This window comes from Onthophagus taurus, chromosome 1 (genome assembly GCF_036711975.1).
Source record: "Onthophagus taurus isolate NC chromosome 1, IU_Otau_3.0, whole genome shotgun sequence".
Lineage (NCBI taxonomy): Eukaryota > Metazoa > Arthropoda > Insecta > Coleoptera > Scarabaeidae > Onthophagus > Onthophagus taurus.
The window spans coordinates 27,447,054-27,471,045 of record NC_091966.1 but is presented as its reverse complement, the minus strand read 5'-3'; the positions used below and the strand labels follow the sequence as shown (position 1 = coordinate 27,471,045).

The 23,992-nt window shown below is 32.6% G+C and overlaps 1 long non-coding RNA gene across 1 annotated transcript; it reads right to left on the bottom strand.

Annotated features, from left to right (window-relative positions):
• Positions 1-368: 368 nt before the first annotated feature.
• LOC139432159 (uncharacterized) lies at positions 369-976 on the bottom strand. The gene is made up of 3 exons (XR_011642028.1): positions 903-976; positions 742-832; positions 369-681 (listed from the first exon to the last, which is right to left on the bottom strand). It is a non-coding gene; the product is annotated as an uncharacterized lncRNA (long non-coding RNA).
• Between the last annotated feature and the right edge of the window lie 23,016 nt (positions 977-23,992).

The following is a 23,992-nucleotide window of genomic DNA, read 5'->3' as shown; positions in this document are numbered from 1 at the left end:
AAAAACTACAATTATAGGACTTACGGTAAACACGCCAACCAATTTCTTATTGAAAAGCCGAGTATAACGAACTAATTTTCGTTTACATAAGATAAGCAAAACACGTTCCTGTTTTGGAAATCTACAATTGCTTTAAACTAGAATAAAAAAATAGTTATCACAGAAATTCTAAAGGACCAAATGTTCCAGTAATCCGTTGGGATTTCTTCAGCTGTCCATGAGTTGACATAGATCGGACACCAGGCTCTTTTTTTCGATAAATTATTTTTTTCTAGATATACATGGACACTGTCGATGGTAACTTTTGTTTTTTTTTTCTATTTGAACATATAGTTGTCTGAGAATATAAATGACTCTAATTACTTCATCAATATTTTATGGTTTCAAAACATCTTTAAAATGAGTAACCGAATTTAGTTCCATGGTAAATTAACTGATGGATCCCAATGCTGTCGTATTTTCTTTATTAATTCTGCAGGGATTTTATACAATCTACGGTTTTCGTGTTAGCGTTTAGTTAAATCATTAAAAAAATATATTAGAATTTAAGCATTCGCCTAACAAGGTAAAAATCAATTTTTGTTAATGCTTTGTTTAGATTCTATCTTATATTTTGTGCTTCAGGAACAGGCGCCTTACAATCATCGTCACATCATCAACATATTGTGAAGTTGTGAGTATCTACGGGGAAAAACGTACAAAATTATATTATTTTCATCATACCATTTGCTTTAGTGATACCACTAATCCGATGTGTATCCACCAAGCAATGATATAACAGGAGTACATTATTTTCCTTCAATCACTTATCTACACAATTAAGCATATAATCCTAAAAACATATCTCTTTTCAGTTAAGTTGACAATATCAATGGTTAGGAATCGCCTTCAGTTGTATTCACCTTTTGATTTGTGTGGTTATATGATATATATTTTTGGCTCTAAAACCACAAAGATTTTGGGCACATGGAAAACCAGGTTTCTTCAACATTCATTGTCACCCTAGGATGTTTTAAAAAAATGACAACGACGTAGATGATGAGTTGCCTCTTAATTGTCTAAAATTGTTCTGGAAGTACTACACCTTCAACCAGAAATCTGAGTCTGATTGACAAACAACCACATATTAAACACATAAAAACATTACCCGGGGTATTAGGGTATTAAGTGAATCAGAACAGAATAGTAATAAGTATATAATATTAGTATAATATTTTTTTCTGGTCTTATCATCGAACTAATTAAATATACACCGAATAACAGAGTATAACTGTTTTACTTAAACTTTCTGAAATGAAAGCTTTCTTAAAAATATTAATTTAGATGGAATTTCATACTTTACCTAGCGTTGGACTATGATTGACTAATGAAAATCTACATTGTACATTTAGCCGACAATTTAGAAATGTCAATGTGAATATATTCAAAGTATGATACATTATACAGGTGTTGTATAATTACATGATAGTTCTAAGGTGTAGTTGGTGTTGTAATTATACATTTGAATACTTCCCATCGTAATTTCCTGAAATCTGGAAATTTATGCTAAAAAAATTACCATGATCTACCCCCTTAAAAATTTTAAATGCAAAGGTGTATAGACACTGTAGTGGTGATGAAACACTATATATTTTGACGTTTAGTTGTTTTATATAGATCGATTCGTTTTCTTTGTAAGCGTCGGATGTTATAAGTAACTCAATTTTATGGGCAGGCATTTTGGGGAACCCAGTGATTGGTGCACTGTTTATCAATAAAATCCTAAGTAGCGAAACATATTTGCGTGATAAAATCGAAGATTTTTCTTCTATTATTATATATTTGATTATGTTGAAAAATACTATCAATTCGATAATCGCTGAAGTTTTCAAAAATCCATTGGATAGAGAAGAATATATTCTGCTTGATGAAGATTAATTACAATTTGAACTAGATGGAGCTCAATCTCGCAATTTCCAGTACGGCAGTGGTTAGATAATGTATTTCTAAATAAACGAATAGGAGTTGTTTACACTCTGTTGTATTTAATCCTCAGCTTCATAATTTAGAAGCACTTTGTCAGAGCATTATTACAACCTACTACTTTATTCAAAGCGATGTTTTTGAAAATGTACGTCGTAGTTTTCAACATCGGCTATATCATCGTCCAGAAGATGGTGACTAAAGATTTTTTTATTATTTCTTGGATTGCTATATTGTAAATATCTACATAATATACAGTGTCCGCCAAAGACAGCAACACCCGTTTTATTTCTGTTCCATTGCATCTACATTTCTGAAATTTAGTTTATGTGGGAGGTTCATACCGACCTCTCGATCTAAAGTATTTTCAAGATGGTAGCCACTTTGATAAAAGTTATTGGTACCTAGCGTTTTTCGTTTTCGAGTTATTATGATTTTAAATTTTTCTTGGCAATTTTCACCATGCTCTTTAAAACTCCATATTTCAGCAAACGTTCATTCAAAAAAGCTCTAAATCGGCACGATTACTCTTCAAATGCTGTCAAATAGATCGTATCTTGTATCACAATATCTTGTACAGGATGGTTAAAAAGTGAATTACCTTCTTTCCGCATTCAATGGCAACAAAGTGAAAATTTTAAATGGTCAGCCCCATGTTTTATTAGCCCACCAGAAAGGGAATTTGCCGGGAAATGCCGGAAATCGGTTATATTTTTATTAGGACATGATATTTTGACAGTTTTTCGTTTAATTTATTTTTACAATTAACTTTGATTGATAATCTTTTAGTTCACTGTCGTTTATTTGCCAAAAATAACAAATAGAAGAACAAATAAGTAAATGTATCAATGAAAACAAAAATTAGGTTTGAATAAAAAATTTAATTTTTTCTCTGGTAGGTTAAAAAAATATGGGACGTACCATGTAAAATTTTCAGCTTTCTTGCCATTGAATATGGAGAAACGACAATTCAATTTTTGACCACCTGTATAAGATACTCTGATACAACAAATGACTATCTATTTGATATCATTTGAAGAGTATTCTTACCAAGTTACAGCTTTCTTGAATAAATATTGGGTGAGCTATGGGATTTTAAAAGTATGGTGAAAGTTACCAAACAAAAACTTAAAACCAAAATAAATCGAAAACGAAAATGCTAGGTACCAGTAACTTTTATTAAAGTCAACATATTTTGTCGCATACAATTAAAAGGTGCAATAAAAACTATAGGATTTCACTTAAAATAACGAAGTTGAGGTCTACTTCCGGGGGGCTGGAAGTGAATGGCTCCCATATAAGTATGAACCTCCCATATAAGCTAAATGTCAGAAACGTTGATGCAATGGAACAGAAATAAAACGGGTGTTGTTGATTTTTTGGCGGACACTGTATATGAAAACAACGAAATCAAAAGGTCTGAAGCCAGTGAGTGAACTAAAGTTGCGCTCCAATGTATAATCTATACAAACATAACGTTCAGAGTAGAATAACTAAAAAGAGAATCAAGCTCTGCGATGTGGGAGAACAATCTATGAAAAATTGAAAAAAGAAGATGGTTTGCATATTGAGCAATAAAAACTTAGCTTTTTTTTTAAGTTTTTTATTAGTAATCGCGTTTGGAATTATTGCTTCCAGTGTCTGGTTTCGAGCCACTACTTAATATAAGCTTAATTAGCGTGTTTAGTAAGCAGGGAGGCAAAATATTGAAATTGAGAAAACTGATTTATTTATTTTTTTTATTTATAGATTTTTCTAGGCAGATTTTCTGTATCGTTCGGTAATTTTAGGATTGCATAAGATGCATACAGTACAAATGAGTGACTTTTGGAACAGAGTGTTTACAGAATTGTGTAATTCCATCATCACACATGACGTTCTAACAGTATATGCATTAAGTTGAATTATTTCAATCTATAGAAAAAAGCAATGATGTTTTATGTTGAAAATGTAACGTAACTCTGTGCTAGGGCTGCTTCCCAAAAATACACCACAAAAACAGTAAGGTTTCTAACTTTTGTTGTTTTTCAATGTATTTCTTGCAATAGAGGGGTATAAATATCAGAATTGAATTGATTTTTTAGTAACGGGACAATATTATTCAAGTGAACTTTGGGGAAAATGCGTGGAAGATATGAATATTCGAAAAGCTTCTATTATTGTATTTTATTCTGAAAATTAATAAAATTAAATGAATAAGACAAATTCGACTAGATTTGACTAGAGAGAACAGCTTTCAGATAGCTGTTAATTATTATGAATATCTTTTTAAAGTAATTTTTAAGTGTTACAATTATAATTATGTTCTTTTACATAATCCAGTCATTAATATCATTATCATACCCAGCTTATATTCTAAGCTTACGTATCTGTATCGTTTACAACCCACTCTGTTGATATAGCCAAATTTGATATACAACTCATCATTTCTGTTAAATTTTGTCGGTTCTTAATAGTAAGTGATAACATTAAAGATTAAAATTTATCGTTAGATTTAAAAATCAAATAATCAAATTTTTATCTAAAGCCATAAAAATTTTACGATTCGTTAACTTTAGTGTTGAAACTAAAATTAAGCGTAATTCTAACAATTTTTATCTTTAACTATAATCTTGATAATAAATCTCATTAGGTATAACCATCGTTAATTTTCAATGACATTCTCGACAAGATATTTGATCTAAATATTTATGGTAAGCGTACGCTCAATTGAGCACAATTAGCTATTGTTGGGATTCGAGTTTGATTCAATGCAAATTAATTGAACCTCAGGACACTGTTCACTTTAATTATAGACGTTTCGATACGCGGATCGTATCAATTGGTCGGTTTCGTATGGCTTAGGCTTAGCGTGTTTAGAGAAATCGCTCTTTATTAAGCTATTATAAACAGTCCCTTTGTGGTTATTGTATTAACCTGAAGCCGTTGCGAACGTCGTCGTTGTCGTCGTCCGCGTATGCAAATGTCAACGGTATTGTCCCACTCTATAAAGTAAACACACACGCACGTATCGCAAAACACATTGTGTACTAGAGGAAATTCTCAGTATCCCCTAAAAGGTTCTGATAAAAATGTGGGACAATTGGCTTTTTAATTATGCAACTTGGAAAGACAATGCGGCCGCGGGCCTACCATACATATATACGAGGTAACGCAAACAGTCGTTAAATTGACGCCTACCACATGTCCGGAGAGTCATAAATAACCACTTAGTCAATAAATAGTTAAATCTCGAGAAATCGCACACTACTCGCGGCGGCGCGGCGCTCGCCGACAGATTTTTTTTCCTTTTCGCCAACCGCTTTCTGTTTGCATACCGCGCAATTACGAGAACATTACCATTACACCTACAACAGTCACGAACGGAATTCATTTTCATGTTAATGCGGCGTATCGCATACCTTTGAACAATGAGGTTTTAGCCGGATTTATAACGTGTGGCGTAGTACAAATAAATTCCGCACTTAATACCTACATCGATTCCATATCTCAACCAGATCTCCAACTAAACTCTTGGTTAATAAGTATCTATAGATATATTTTCAAACAATTTATTTATCAATTGATTCTAAACCGATTTACGTCTAATAGAGAGTTAATTTATTATAGGCATAAGAAACTCATGTGGCAGTTAGCACAATAACCACATTAATAAATTTAAATTTATTAAATTTTAAAGAAATTATGATTTATCTCAATTATTTAGTACTTTAGAATCGACGGAAGTGATTCAATACTGTCACATTAACAAGACCATCGATAAAGGTAGTTAATGTAACTATTTGGACCACAGGCGTTAAGTTCGAGGCACACCCACGTCGAAGATGATCCCCTTTGGTACCTTCTCGGTGAATTTCCTATCGGCCATAACGTATCATCGGTGTCACTAGATATGATAGCGAGGATGAGTTATGAGCGCCCGTACTCAGCGGGTTCTCACACGGCCCTGTCGAAAGAAATTAGTTCATTGCGAGAACCTCGAGATGAAAAAAACGAGGACCGGCGACGCCTCCGTATGAGAAAGCAACGCGTATAGGTTCACGTCAAAACCACTGATACGGGCAATTAGGCTTCGTGACGTGTATATCAATTATACGTTGAGTTTTAATTTTACAAATTTACAACGAGATAATAAGATAGTACGCGATATTTTGTTCACTTGCAGCTGTGACAACACGTTTCGTACTCAACGATCTATTAAATTCGTTTAGGAGCTTTCCATTAAGGATTTAAATGGAACGATTTCGCAGTCGCGTGAAGCATGACAACGATTATTATTATTAAATAGTCGTAGGTAAGTTATAAAACTTTTACGTGCACAATCGGAAATGACAGGAACGTTATTACACAAGTTGGAGATCGATGGTAATACGGTGCGCCCAGTTATTTAAGGCATTTACTCGGAGAACTAATTACGAATGCCGATTGTTTTATAATGAGGTTCGTAAGGTCGAATGCGCGCAACAGAATAATAATTATAACCACTGGTTATAACTTATTCTTAATTATCATATTATACTATTGTTTAAAGTTTTTAGGTGCTTATCGATCATTTATAATAGAAATAAACTATTTATATTGGACAATGTGACAAGTTATTGTTTTCAACTGCATTATGTGAAGCGTTCCTCAAGTAATGTAGTTTGTATGTTGATCTTTTCAAATTCACCAGAGTACAACCAATATAACAGTGGTGATGTCGTTGTGGTAAATCGAGTTATCAAATAAACCATGAAAATTTAATCATGCAATGAATCTTCGAATGTTTCACAATGATAACTAAAATGATATATAATTATTTCATTTTTAGCACATTCTGATATTACTTCATATATTCTTATTTACATAAATCACACCCAAGCGTCTTAATCAAAGTTATAGATTATTGATTGTGAGACAGAAAAAAATAAGATTGATGGTAATAGATTTCACAAGTCACTCTAGGTCGTCACTTGTCGCTACATTAATTCACCTACATCCGTTCCCATGTTGTTTAAATAAAATTTGCTGTCTGGTATGATCACTAAGAATGTGACGGCTCTACTTCTGGTAATTTTTGTTTCAGCAACCGCAAGGTTTATATCTAGTAGCATCCGGCGCTTGGCGAATTAGAGAATCTCGGTTTTCAATTCCACTTAACTACCTTTCTCATTATCCCGCTTAAGTAAATCTGTGCCTCCGTTATATTTCTCATTAGAATCATCACCGCAAGGTAATTCGTTTGTCGTAAAAGATTATCCAGAGGACCGGTGACAGAACTTTGTGCTATTCATATGTCGATGATTCGTACAAGTTAGTTCAAACTCGCAATTGATTCAAGAGTTATGGAATTATGTCTCCCCTAAAACTTATTTATAAACTCTGCTAAAATTGTATATTTTACTCACAGAATCTTACCCCTAAAGTATGAAGATTTGTATATTCCAAATGTAATCCACTGTAATAAAGTTGTATTTTAGTTATCCTCGATATTACTCTATATCCACAATCTTACTTAACCTTATCGTTATTGACAACAGTTAACAACCCTGACCTTATTTAATATGCTGGTCATTGGAGAATATTTATGATCTTGCTATATTATTACCTGAAGGTCTGTAACCTCACGCGCCATAATTTTGTTTTTCCAACTTAGAGTCACTAGTATGTATTCTTAATAAATTTTTATTTCCGAGAAATGTAGACTATCAATGAATCCATTGAATAACACAATCGTATTTTAGATAACTGTTACTATCGTAACAACCGCTTCGTTATGGATATTATAGAATGGCAAAAAAATTTGTTGTGTTGGTTTATCTCATTTAAGTACTAATTTTTATTAATAATTATGTCACTTATTCGACTAACGAGCCAACCTTCAATTCAATTATAATATAGAAAGAATGATTGAGTTTTAATATTAAATGTTTTTTATGACTATAATAATCAACTAGAAAATCGACTCTCCTAGATTACTGGAAAATGTTAACATTCGCATATCATAATATGTTTATGTTGGATGATTCATTAACATGATTCGAGGATTGCTGTCTTCTACAATTGTTATGAGGGACTTTAATGTTTCTTGTCGATCGTTTCATCTTGATCATCGTCACATTCATTCGGTGCAGTTATTTAGAAAGCTATTGCTCCATTCTCCACTGCCACTGATTTGTGCCGCTTCAATAGTTGACCTCTCTTCAAAAAATTATTCATACTCATCTGAGATGCTTGGACTCACAGATTTTTTTTTAATTTTTGTAAAAACTTCTTAATAAATTAATGTTTCATGCTTATCTGTTTTTTTAATATTACAAAATTTGCCTTGTACTTGGACAACGGGTCCAAATGGGTTAACATATCGTAGATCTTACTACGTCTTGGATCTCTTTGTGATTAATCAGATGTTTGTTTGCCTTTGTAAGCTTTATCAGTTGGAAGTTGAGGTCACCAAGTTCAATTTCTGCAGGAAAGAAATGTTGTTACTAAGTCATCGATACTCGGATGTAAACTCTTATTATGTCAACGCATTGGTCTATGGCATGCATTCTGTCTATAGGACTGACTTTCCTCATATCAGTTCCAAAAATCGGTCCCAGTTGCAATCAGTGTACGAAAAGAGCACTAAAAGATTATTGAACACATGAAGATTATCAACCCAACCCAACCCATAAAGTCATATAAATTTCATCACCAATACATTTTTCTACTCATTTCGATGTAGAGGAGGACAATTATTTAGAAGTATGAAATAAAAAATCAAACATTCAAAAACTGTGAAAAATATATTATAAATATACAGATTTAGTATATGACATGTTGGATATACTCGCTATCAATGGCTATGATGTAGCGCAACCAATATTGCCAACAACGTCATCATAAACGCTACAATTTTTACGAATTTGTTATTTACTTTTCTTATTCTTATAATATTAGGACCGATTTTCTTCAGCATATACTCGATCGCAAATATCCTTTGTCCGGAATCGGGCTGTTATTGCTAGAATAGTAGGCCTAATAGATGGATTCATGTTCTCAAACGCTATATTGCATTTTCAACGAGAAATGAACAACAACCGTCAAGTTTTTCGCAATAAATGTCACCTTGTAAACAGATAATAATATTCTGTATGGTTGCTTTATAGAGGAATATTTTGTCTAAAGTTAAAACGCTTCTACGTCATTGCTATTATAACAAAGCTCTTTTATTTTTGGTCGTTCTTTATAAAACATCTTGGTCTGGTGTATATGAATAACTTTCAATAACAACAATAGCACATTTAACAGTTTCATTCAAACGGATGCCTAAAGTATATTTATTACATTTTAGTACTTAAGTTATCAATAAGTTATCACTTTTACTAATCAAAACTACAAAAATGTGAGATTAACATCTAACATGCCTAACGTGACATCATTTTCTTCTGAATGCTCAGACATTCGACAGATTATTAAAATTTTGCTTTCAAATTGACGAATATTTCTAAGGACAATTAATTAATTGCACATGAGGAGCTCTTAATAATCTACAACCTTGCGATGAGCAGATATATTGAGATACAAAACAATGTTGAAAGATGAGATAATCTTGAAAGATACCATGCATGAGGAGGCTAGAGACATCATGAACAGATATTATAGGAAGATATTGAGAGAAATATCTGATGGCCTTGAGGGATAACTGATTTAATATTAGTCAGGAAGAAAGGTATTAGAATGATGACAATTGAGAAGGACGCTCAGAAACGATATTAGGAGATACACTATAAGGTTAAGTGATGATTTTATGGTGGCTGTAAACGATAATGGGAATTATATTGAGGAAATCATGTTGTTACGAGATATCAACGATATTAGGATATGTTACAAACAAAGAAGAGGGAGGAGTGTCGCGTTAAGTGAGGCATGTGGCGGACATTGACGTTAGTTTGGGATAGTTTTGTGCGTGAACAAACATCTTGTGGTGTGATTTTTAACACCGATATTAAGGGTGGTATCTGACGACTTTGAGGCACGACTCAGGACCAATGTTGAGATGTATTGGAAGTAATATTTCGATAATGTTGTGAAAAGCCGTGTGGAGTATATCGACTAGTTTCAAAGATGATATTGATATAGTCGTCAAAGCATAACGTAAGATTTTAATTTTTTTGAAAAGTTATCTTTGGTTCTTGAAGTAATAAAACTACACCTTGATAACGTGTCCTGAAATTTAACAAATTGGGATTAATGTAGGAAATAATTTTTGAAAAATCGATTGACAACACGAAGATAAAAGAAAATATAAAGAAAGATAATAAAATGAAGCACTAAAAACACTGTTTAATGTTTCTTATAAAAATATGAAGTTGGTTTTTTTAATCACTTACAAATTGTTGATTTAATTGATTCTACTTCTGCAATTCTATCACCGCAACGATTATATGTATATATTATTATTATTTTTTATATGTAACTTTTATCTTATGATAAATAAACAACGTCGGATAGTTCAATGCTTATTAACACTTTATTGTCTGAGGTAAGTGATTTCTTAATGTACATTTTAAACCGGTTGAATTGAAGTTAAAAAGCAAGTACCACCCATTTATTTTATTTTATAATGTTATATTAGTTTAGTTTGATATATGAACATATATCTACGATAGGTACTTGTTTTAATCCCTCCCAGTTTGTGCATATACAATAAATAAATAAACATGTTTGTACATGGTTTGTACAACATTTTGTTAGTTATTCAGCATTGATTCAGTGGTCCTCATAACGTACAGTTTCCTTGCTTTCTAATACTTTCTCTTTAGGTACATATTTACTCCATATATGTATGGAAAAAAGTCAATACAACGACAGTCAACACTCTATACTTAAAGTGTCAAATTACTTCAATGTTCTCCATAATTATTTCGATAAATTCCTTAATTTAACACAATCAAAAAAGATGATCGACTTTGTATCGAAACTAATTATTTTTTTTAAATAAAGTATATTTAAATAAAATTGAGTAACTAAATCGAAACAAAATAAGCTATGGTTGGAGAAGTAAATTAAGTCTTATGTAAATTGTATCGTCGAGTCAATCCTTTCGGATAAAACGATTCATGATCTTTCGAAGAACGTTTGCGTGGGTGTATTTTCTCGTTTTTACGCTCGAGGACGTGTTAGCAACGACCCGTATCCGTTATTTTAGTGATTTAAGGTCAGTGTAACGTCGTAAACCATAATCCATGTCTGAATAAGCCTGTAATGATAAATGAAATACATTTTTTCAAAGAATTTTTTTTAATTTTTTCTTAACGTATTGTTATAATTTGAGAAAAAATGGATAAATGATATGATTATTGATAGTGAATGGGTAAACAAACTACAATCATAAACCAAGGCTTTATTTCCAACACAGAATTTTTGTATGCTAAAGAGATAAAAGACCATAAACATGATTAAGATCTGTTGCAATATACAGCGGAACGAACTAATTTGTATGCATTCAAATGTAAATTTACGTTTCCTTATTGATATTACTGAGTAAGAGAAATTTATGACATTGTAGCTCCAATATAGAGTTACAGTTCCAGATCCAGCAAGGAAGTAATAAAATTCTAATATAAAACATAACAGGTAAAACAAGGAAAGAAAGCTTTTGTGTAGTAGTCATTAATTAAATCAATGAAGTAATTAATATTTTTTTTTCAAAAAAATTTCGCCTTCTTGTATACCAATTAGTAGTCAGGAAATTACAATATTGGCTAATACAATAACCGAGTACGCATATCATGATTACATTACGAAATTATAAACCCGTATACTCAAGATTGGCACGTTGTTGTTCCATCTCAACGCGCAAAAGAGCGGACGTGTATCTAACAATGCGCTCAATTATGCTAGCCGCCTTATCATAAATTGAAATAGAAATTGCTAATTGAAACGTAAGAGGTGGTAGTTAACATTTGCATTGTATAACTAAAAGCACTTATTCGCGAACTGGGCTTATCTCGTATAGTACCACTTTTTTGCTTTTTTACTTTACAAGGTCGCCCGATTGCGTCTCTCTTGGTAAGGTCGTCCACGACTTCAGCACCGGTCGCAATAGAAGAAAAAGGCGAAGAAATAGTCGCTGTTCTCTAACAGCGCTCCACTTTATCGACGCCCACATAACGTAATTTATAATTTCCTTATTGTTCGGTCGGCATTGTGTATCGATTTTTTACGTTTTAAGGTCGTGTGTTGGACAATAATACTACGACGGGTGTTATTAATAACGATAATAGACCCGTAATTATGGAATTGATGCAAATGAGCGAATGAAAGACCGATATTGCGCGCCGCGTTACGTTGTAGCGTTGATAGATTAAGTTTACGTTACGGATTGTGACAATATTAACATATTGCTATTGCTGGTTGTGCGATACCATAAACGATTTCAAGTGTCGTCATACTTTTTGCATTATTCATCGTTGTGGGTTGTTACATTACAAATTTAATTTAGTATAACCAATCCTAATCTTTGTTGTTACTCACTAAAAAAAGGATATGCAAAATTACAATTAACCCAATTTATCAACCCACATTCTATATACTGTGCAATATGTTATCGATTTTTCATTTGTAATGCTTTAAATTTCAATTTGATGAGAAAACTAATGGAAAATTAACTTAAGTCATAAACAGTCTCCTTATTAACACAAAAAAGTTAACACTTAGTTTTATCCTACATACAGTCTGTCCCCGGATTGTGTCCCCGTAAGGTATAATTGATGATAAATTTTTGAATTCAAATTCCATCTTTTGCAATTAAAGTCTGGTTGTCATAAAACGAAATATAACCAAGTTTTATGTCAAATGTCTTCAAAGTACCAAAGTTAACGCAAGAAGTTTGTTAACCGTTGCAGGTAAAGTGGTCTTTCTGAGCAATGTACAACAAAAGTTGATTAAGATAAAATGTTTGTTATGTTAAATTATAGCGATATACCGAATTTTATTAATTTAGGATATAAAAGCAAACTGCAGATTTTTAAATCATAAGATTAACAAAACATTTTGGATCTAAACTAAATTAACATAAAAGCTTATTCAATGATACTAAACTAATGATACACCAACACTAGCACATAATTCAGCCCTTTTCCGGCATTGTTTATAACTTTTTCTAATATGGTCCAACGGAATTTCTCTAATAACAGTTTCAATTTTTTGCTTTAAACGGTCTAAACTGTTATTAAAATTTTCAGTGTACACTTTTTGTTTTACATAACCCCAAAAATAAAAATCCATAGTAGATAAATCCGGACTTCTTGGCGGCCATGGTTACGGGCCATATCTACCAATCCATTTTTTTCCAAATAACGTATTTAACAACTTTCTAATTAAAATGGTCGAATGTGGGCCGCAACCTTGTTGAAAATATAATTTATTGCGTTTTTCTAAATCCATGCCGTGAAGATAATTAAATAAACAATTTTCTAGTATTTACCGGCGTTTACAAGCTATGCGATAATGTGGATTAGTCTTTGACTAGAATCGACAATTTGGTGATGTAACCACTCCATTAGTGGTGAACAATGCTATTATGTTTTTTAAAAAAGTTCTGCCTTTCAAAATTTTGTACCCAAGCCACAAACAATAATCTACTTTTGTTTTGCTTCATCACCTAATTCGATAGTGTGTTCATAGTGTTGAACTGCCCTTTTTCTTAACGACACCTCACCGTAATCCATTGCGTTCGTTACTGCAACTATCGACCCCGCATCATGTTCATCTAAAAGCTTTTTTCCTTCATTTTATTTTCCACATAACCCGTTTCCGAAAATTTTTTAACAACTCTCTTAATTGTTTTTTTATCTACAAAAATCCAAATTTTTCCTCAAATTGCCTTAACACTGCATTGTAACTAATGTTCCCCAATCCATAGCACTGCACTATAAATATTTTATGTTGTGATGTAAAACTCAGATCATTTGTTTTTATTGTAAAACGGAATATTAGAAAAAAGTTTTCAAGAAAAAGCTCATTTTTTCTTTTATATGCTAAATCAATAAAATTCGGCATATCACTATAATTTAACATAACAAACATTTTATCTTAATCAACTTTTGTTGCACATTGCTCAGAAAGACCACTTTACCTGCAACGGTTAACAAACTTCTTGCGTTAACTTTGGTACTTTGAGAATATTTGACATAAAACTTGGTTATATTTCGTTTTATGACATCCAGACTTTAATTGCAAAAGATGGAATTTGAATTCAAAAATTTATCGTCAATTATACCTTACGGGGACACAATCCGGGGAGACACTGTATATTAATGATATTAGGGAGAATAATAGGTATAAAAATAGGAATGAAAAATTAACTTCAATCCTAAGAAATTATACCGATAATATAATTTGTTGTTATCGGTATATTTATTTTCTCCTTTTTGGGTTTTACAAAATGCCAGATAGCTTTAAGAATCTTTAATTTTACTCAGCCTATGGAATTAGTGAAATTAGCACAACTTTTACTGTTATTGGTACTTCTGCAGTAGAATTAGTAAGTGCCGTTGATTCAGTATCCTCTAAATGTGGTCTAATAGGTAATATGCTATAATTTACATACATCATCAACATGGAGCCCTATTATGTTATGCTCTATGTAGTCTTAAGATCAATGATGTAGCTACAATCATATATAGTAGTTTATGGCTGCATTGTGGAGGAATACTGAAGACAGCCACTCCAATTATTTTTAGGTAATATAACCCTTTCGTAACGATTTTTTTTCTGAAAGTACTTTAAAACATAGGAATACTTTTGTGACTTTATAAGTTTACAAAACTCAAAATTATCTTTTATAACAGAAAATTTTAAAAACAACATAATTTAACATTTTGTTATGGTTGGAGGTACATATAAGCACCATCAGTTATTTCCTCTTTTCATCAGTCCTGTAGAAAAATGCTAAACGTTGTTATTGTGTATAACATAAAATATTTAAAAAATGATACATTACAAATCATTTAGAGCATAGAGCAATGTCACACTTTTGACAAATTTTATTTGTGCGCTTTTGCATCTCTATTCTTCTCAATGTATCCTTTACTGGAAGATGTAGAGGTACATTTTTGAGTCGATGTCTTGTTATAATAAGCAAGCGATAGATAGAAAACTTTCTTCCACTATTTGTTTGATTTGCGACCTAGTTTGTATAATTGCATCATCTTTTCCGCTAAGTCAACCCCTCGCATATTCTTTCTGTATGGGGCAACCTTTTCTGAATAAGGAATATTGATTTTGAAGCCATTTTTCAACGGTTTTATTAACAGACACAACATCAGCGTTTTGGTGGAACTTCTTTTGTATCTTGCCATGCCATTTTCCTTTTATTTTAGATTATTTTTTTTCATTTAAATTTCTACCGTTGCACTTACTTTACTAATATTATATTTGTACATATTATATTTGTCGAAATAAATAAGCGATCAAAACAACAGATTTCTGTCTTGTTACACAGATTAGTTTATTTTCTACACCTAAAGGACTGTAAGCCACAGCTTCATTCCCCTCTTTACGGGCTTTAGTGGCATATACTGCTTCAAGGACCTTGCCTACTACCCTAACGGCATTTCTGGAACGTACTTTTTAAACATTAGATTAGCGTAATTAGATTTGCAGTATTTTGCTGGTTTCGTTGGTGATGCAAAATAAATTATAGAAGAGATTAGTCATTTTAACATCTATGATCCAACGATAGCTCTTGTTCTATATATTATTTTTGTAAACAAACAACATACTATTAAAGCACGTGCTTTCACTGTATTTTATGTACCTAAGTCTGGTTCATTACTCCATAATTCTGCTCATTTGTCGTGTACATACCAAAATTTCATCATAATTATCTGCAGCCATGGAAAATAGACGAATAGTTAACCTGAGTTCATCAGTAAATTAAATGCTGGTACGTCTGTGCGTCAGTTATGTAAGGTAAAATCTTAATATTCAAAACAAAATGTGTAGTTTTCTGTTGATGGATAACCAAGGAAATTGATTTTTGTACTACCCCACACGCATATGAATCCTGGTATTCAGAAGCATTTACACAAAGTTGGCCATAACGGTAACTGCTAAAACCAATGCAGTGGTAGTAGTGGTTGGTAATAGCGTTTCCATAATAAGAAATAATGTATGTTATAAAACTAGGTACGATGTAAAGCTGGCAGTGCAGATACAAAAGCAGCTGACACACATCGAATTAAACTTAATAAGTTGAGTAGTTAAGCTATACAATGTGAAGCTATACGAGAGAGACTCATTTTAGCTTCTTTTACCTAATAATACTTAAGCAAAACGGAATGAAACATTAAGAGAATGTAAATTGACTAAAGATGTCGATGCTTGTTATGGAAACACTGAAAGCATGTTTTGAAATAGGTTGGTGGTGGTAGCTAAATAAACTTAAATTATACATAATTACCGCAGCAAAGAAGTTTCAATTTCAAAATAGTTTTTAACGAATTTTATACTTTTTCACTAGAAAAGGAAAATACCTGAAGGACATGCTGGAATTGCCTCTTGATAAAGTATAAGTTATCATGTGTCAAAATTACACGTAGTTCGTAAATCAAAATTCAAACATAGAAACAAACATGAAGCATACGTGACGGTTGAAATGAGCCGAACATGCTCTTGATGACTATGCCCTTTAAAACATGAATAACATAAATTGTAAACAGAACACTACTTCTTATTGTCTCAATTAACGTACCAATACTATAACATCCATTTTACGCCGAACGCTATCATAAGATAGTGATATGGACCTATGCGAAATTAGCCCCCAATTTTTCTAGCCCCCAATTAGATAGCATTTTACATGTATAGTATTTTGATTATAACAAGAGAACCAGTCAACCGATTTCGATAAACAATGTCTCTTTCGAAAGCTCAATCCTTGGCCAATACGAAAGTGGAAATGCCCGATTCGAAATCTCTCTTGAATTCCGCTAAAACGCCAAAATAATGCGAAGATACATGACAATAACACAAAAATGACCTTTTTTAAGTTGTGATAACTCGTAAACGATGTAGCCGATGATCAAGATCTATACGTCATTCGATTCATCGTAGTTTCTTCTATCGAAATCACAAAATGCCCGATTTCAATTGTCTCCCGTTAACCTTGTACAGCACTCGGAATAACACCGTGTTCGCCTCGTTGTTTATGCACGTGTGAACGCCCGAAAGTCTAGCCCCCAATATAAAAAAATTAATTTAAACTAAATCGACTATAATTAGAGAACGGTTTGACGGATTTTAATGTTTTATATCTCAATCGATAGCTTTCGCCTGGCTGAATGCGTACGTCGAAATGCCCGTTTCGAAATATTTAAGGATTTTGATTAAAACACAAAAAACGATTAATCAAACACATCAATTATCTCCTTAACTAATTGACCAATTTTAGTCATCAACATCTCAATCGAAAGTATGATCTACAATGAATGCGAAGGTGGAAATGCTCGATTTCAAAATTTACTAATTACCTGCGTACGGCTATTGAAATGACCCATGAATCCGCCGACTGGAAGTCTAGCCCCCAAACTTTCAATTGAGATATAAAACATTAAAATCCGTAAAACCGTTCTCTAATTATAGTCGATTTAGTTTAAATTATCTTTTTTATATTGGGGGATAGACTTTCTTTTGCAGGAATTGTTAAACATTGAAATTCGATTAGTGCGTTTTATTTTAGTAAAATGACGTAAGTTTTATTTGAAATGTTTCGAGAAAACGAGTAATTTTTTTATTGAAAGGTTGAGTTTTAAAACCAAAAAACGATTTAAAACCGCTTCGCCCCGTCGTCTTTACATTTTTTGTTTATTCACCTCCAGTATTCCTTCTTCCCACAATAAATTAAGGAGGGGATGTTTGGAAGTTGATTCGCTAATAACGCATTTTAGTTGATATGCGGGCATTTAAGGGTGATAAAGTAGTTTAGAAAAATAAAACTTATTACTTAAATTAAGTGATAAATGCGTGCTATATTTATGCTAAGTGTTAGGTGATATTAGTGATGTGATATAGGACATCATGGAATTGCTATTTTATGGATGTTGAAGGATGTGAAGGTATCGTATTAATTCTTTTTTTTTGTCAAAATAAATTAATTTATCTTTTCTTTCCAGCTGAGCTCGAAGTAAAATCCAAGGGAAACAACATCTATTCGGTGAGTCGTTTTCAATTTTATTAATTGACCAAAACATATCGGGAAAATTCGCGATTTGAACGGTGTAATTTTTCCAGATAAAAACCGTCTGAACGCTACTCACTGGATTTGTGCTTGAAAAACGGTACTAATCAATAAATTTTTGCATTTTGTGTTTGAAAAATTATAAAGCTTTAATTATCAACATTGTCAAAACATGAAATAATTTGAAATTGAGTGTAAACCACTCCAAATAATACTAGTATAATCTAATTCAAACTTTTTAATGGGGGAGTCTCTTTTTTTTGTATCAAATAAAAATTTAATTTTTAAGATTTTTAATCTTTTGCATATGCTTTCATGATATATTTACTTATTTAAAAAGAATTGTTTATAGAAAATAATCTTTACATTGTCCCTCAGCCAAGTAGGTGCGTGGATTGTCTAAGTTGCTGGTTGATACAATATCTATCCCTGAAATAATCTGAAACTCAAAAATCAAATGATGTTCGTTTCTTGTGATTATCGTTTGAACTAGAACTAAGCAAAAAAAATATTATTGGCAAAACGGCGCCTAGTCAAATTAAGATGATCGATTTTGTTCTTCAAATCGATAAGTTTATCTCAAAAAAAAAAATCATGTGCATATCGTATCAGTTTCTCTGTAAGTCATTCGATAGAAAGATGCTATTTGAAAGTGCAATTCAAATTTCAAGTCAATCGAATGAGTAGTTTTTTAGGAATCGTGTTAACCAAATGTAAAAAGGATGTTTCGAGAAAAATGCACTTACAGTTTCATGTAATACAATGTTATGCGTGTATACGCCTTGTTAATTTAATGTTTATATCTTCTACATTCAGCCAGACGCAAGCTTTTCATTTGAGAAATATAACATTAAAATCGGTCAAACCATTCTTTAGTTAAAGCGAATTTAATCAAAATTAATTTTTTTCGCATTTGGGGCTAGACTTCCAGTCGGTAGGTACTTGGAGTCATTTAAATAACCGTACGTAGGTAATTAGTATATTTTTAAATCGGTCATTTCCACCTTCGCATTCATTGTAGATCATACTTTCGATCGAGATGTTGATGACTAAAATTGGTCAATTAGTTAAGGAGATAATTGATGTGTTTGATTAATTCGTTTTTTGTGTTTTAATCAAAATCCTTAAATATTTCGAATCGGGCATTTAGCCAAGCATAAACTTTCGATTGAGACATAAAACATTAAAATCCGCCAAACTGTTCTCTAATTATAGTCGATTTAGTTTAAATTAATTTTTTGCCACACGGAACACGGTGTCATTCCGAGGGCTGTACAAGGTTAACTGGAGATAATTGAAATCGGGCATTTTGTGATTTCGATAGAAGAAAGTATGACGAATCGAATGACGTATAGATCTTGATCACCGGGTACATCGTTTACGCGTTATCACTACATAAAAAAGGTCATTTTTGTGTTATTTTCGTGTACCTACGCATTATTTTGGCGTTTTAGCGGAATTCGAAAGAGATTTCGAATCGGGCATTTCCACTTTCGTATTGGTCAAAGATTAAGCTTTCGAATGAGACATTGTTTATCGAAATCGGTTGACTGATTCTCTTGTTATAATTAAAATACTATACAGGATGTCCCGTTAAGCGTATGGAGCGGCTGTATCTCGACAACGGTAAGGCCTAGAGGTTTGGGAAAAAAATCCTTATAAGCAAAGTGACCAAGAGAAATGGCTGGAAATTATTTTGAAGTTCGTAATTCGACCCCTAGGGGGCGTAACTGCCATTGAGAAATATAAAATTCCCGCTATCTCAGAAAGTTAGACGATGAGCTATAACTTTGACAACACCATTTAGTAGCTTGGATAATACCGCATCGCTTTTGTTTTGCGATATTTCTCATATCTGTCATAATAAGGGAGGGGGAGGCCAATGCGTTTTCAAATGTTTACATTTTAATATCTCCTGGACCGTTCAACCGATTTGAATATTTTTGGTCTTGTTTGAAAGAGCATTACATGGTCTTTTAAAAGATATTTTCAGTAAGACCGCTTGGTTTAAAACAAATAAGCTAGAGGGCGTTATCTGCAGCGGTTACATATTTTTGTGATTTTTGAAAAAAAGTTAAATGGAACGGTACTGTTTTCTTCACAGACCCTTAATCACTATAAAATTTGCTAAATAATAGTGAAAACCGCATCTCGATATCTCCATCCATTCTCGAATTATAGAAGAAAATGTTAAAAATTCGTATATCTTAATCGGATCAAGTTACCTTAGGAAACAAATAAGAGAGCACAAAAATTTTATTATCTAGACCCTTCCTTCACACTTTATCCAAGCTTAGAACTGCTTCAAAACTACTTTTGAGGCGTGTTTAAAAGCTAACGGATCAATGAAATATCAACAATGATAATAAAACAAAAAAAACCAAAACACTTAGAATAACTTAAAGTTTTGGCAAAAATAGCTCACTAATGTGCGAAATGCCTTCCATAAACCTCGATCATTTATTTAATCTAGTTTCGACGAAAAAAAACTTAAAAGCTTAAGTCTCGGCCCTGGACACGTTTCTACTGGTATTTAGTGTTTTGTCATATTTTCCCTGGTTATTGGTTTTTCTTGAAAAGTCAGGCCGTTTAGTCTACGCAATAAATAAAGGGGTGAAAGCAATGTGGGTTTTGCTCGAACCAAGAATGCATATTATGCAAGTTTACACCAGCTTGTGGACAGATGCTTCATGCATCCATAGCATTTATGATAAAAGGTTTGGATTTGTCCAAATCATATTTAAAAGTCAATGATAATAGTTCAGTCTGTTATCATAATCGGTATCTGTTAAGACCTGATGTAAAACAACGTGGTGGAGATATTATTCTCTTGAGAAATCTTGTGGACAATTGTTTTCGGAGTTCCCAGATTATGTGTGAACTCCATGCATTGCGCACCAATGTGATTTACGAATTCATAGAGATGTCTGAATGGGCTACACGTTGCCAAATTTTCCGTAATCGCTAAATCAATCTTAAAAACACTTTAAAGAAAAATGTCTTTCTTTGTCGTAATTGCATTGCACATTTTTGCCATGCAATTGCATCGTATTCGAAACATTGAAAATAAATCATCATACGCTCTATCAATCATACGCTTCTGCGTTGGTAAATGACATGTTTACAGTTACCATGGTTATGTGATTTGTTTTTACCGATGAGGTAACTGGATCCGATTGATGGCACTCGAGTTTTTAACATTTTCTTCTATAATTCGAGAACGGGTGGCGATATCGAGATGCGGTTTTCACTAAAATTTACCAAATTTTAAGGTGACTAAGAATCTGTGAAGTAAATAGTATCGTTCCATTTAACTTTTCTTCAAAAATCACAAAAATATGTAATCGCTGTAGATAACGCCCTCTAGCTTATTTGTTTTAAAGCAAACGGTCTTATTGAAAATATCTTTAAAAAGAGCATAAAATGCTCTTTCAAACAACACCAAAAACATTCAAGTCGGTTGAATGGTCCAGGAGATATTAAAATGTAAACATATGAAAACGCATTGACCTCCCCCTCCCTTATTATGACAGATATGAGAAATATCACAAAATAAAAGCGGTGCGGTATTATCCAAGCTATTAAATCATGTTGTCAAAATTATAGCTCATCGTCTAAGTTTCTGAGATAGCGGCAATTTTATGTTTCTCAATGGCAGTTACGCCCGCTAGCGGTCGAATTACGAACTTCAAAATAATTTCCAGCTATTTCTCTTGGTCACTTTGCTTATAAAGATTTTTTTCCCAAACCTCTAGGCCTTACCGTTGTCGAGATACAGCCGCTCCGTACGCATAACGGGACACCCTGTACATGTAAAATCCTATCTAATTGGGGGCTAGAAAAATTGGGGGCTAACTTCGCATAGGTGTGATATGGCATCTTATTATTTAACAACGTGCTCGCCTAAAATGCAATTCATCATATCTTTTGCAAAAAGTAAAAATAACTCTGCATCCTATTGTATGAGGTCATCTACACTGTGCTATTTTTAAGTTGGTTAAAAAGGAAAGTAAAAGTAGTTATTTTCTATGGAGCTTTCTTTCATTTCATTCAATTTATGAAAGATAGATATCTTAGTTTAGTTTTTTAACGTAGAAATTTTTGTGATTCGACGGCAGTCAAATAACGTAGAATTTTCAAAACAGAATTCACATTGATAAATCGGTTCAGTATAGACCTCCGTGATGTTGTATCCAATATTTACACAGTTAATATAATTAAACACTGGTTCTTTTATTCACTATTTCTACACTTTTCTGATGTTCTTTTAAGCCACTTATCCATATTGATAAATGTAACCAATACTAAAGAGCTTAATATAGCAGATAGGTGCTAACAATACTAATTATAATACAACGACAAACTCGACTCACGAAACTGTCTTGATATACTGATGAATATTTAAAAATTAGGGGCTTCCCGATTTGCTGAGTGCAATAAACATACAGCAACGATGAGTAATCCAAAATCTTTAAATTTTTTATGTAATTCACTTTTATTTTGAGCTATTTAGATATTAGATTTATTTCGTTGAAGGGAAAAGAAAACCTTGCTCTATAATTTAACGTTGTATTGCGTACTAAAAATCATTAAGCTAACCTATGGTAACGCCATCTAAATTAAAATTTTTAAATTTTGTACACTTATTTTGCTCCTTAACATAACATTATCCATTTATTCGAGTTCCGTTGTACCAGATAGGCAGTATATTATAATATATTATATAAACAAAATTCCTCAAAGCTACCTACTAACATTCCAAATGCTTTTTAATGATAATTACCAGCTGGATAGGCTTTTTAACTAAAATATCCTGTATAAGGTTTTGTAATGTATAACCTTTATAGATATAAACAATTGTTAACAATGTGTCATTAAAAGTTGTTATTAACTTATCGATAAGAACGTCACAATATATAACGTATGTAGAACCTTTTTTATAATCTCTTCGTTACGAGGTCCTGTTGTAATTTGAACTTTTAATGTATAAATTTTATACTTATAAACAATTGGTTTCAATATGCCATTAAAAGTTGTTATTTACTACTATAGGCACGTATACAAAACCTATCGATAAGAACGTAACGATATATGACGTATGTAAAGCCTTTTTCATAATCTCTTCGTTACGAGGCCCCGTTGTAAGTTGAACCGGAGCCCGGCTTAGTCTGAATTTATTGCGCGGTTCTTATTAAAGAATTGATCTTGTTTGATGTGTATCTATTGGCTGTAAGTAATGTAAACATGGACGATGTGATTGAGTGCGTTTTCTTCTGGCCGGATTCCTCTGTGTTTAAAGCCGCACCCACACAAACCCCACAGGGCTGGATTAATTTGTAGATACAAATACATTTAAAACTTCTTTATAAAAAGGGCCAATTAATTACTCGAAATAAGAACGTTTATTACGAGGATGTAATTTAAAAAAAATATGGTTTAATTAGTTGTTTTTATATGAACATGAATTCATCGTAGCATTCATTGAAATTGTAGTGAAATCCGGTTCTGTTCTTCTTGCATGGTGGCGTGGTCCATCTACAAGACTGATATGCAGATTGGCAAACTCTAGTGCAGTACACACGCGTATAGGGGCCTCGGTTTTCAGATAAGGTCACGCATACAAACACAGCCCTTGACAAATGAACCAATTAGGAGATCTTTATTGTGGTAGAGGAGCCCGTTCAACAATAATTTACATCGCGAACCTTCCTCGATCATAACCTAGTTGCATCGTAAAGAATTGAAGTTTATTTATCTCGTGGCAAACCAGATCCGCATTATGCACTTGTTGAGATATCCGAGCGATAATTTTCATAGAACCGT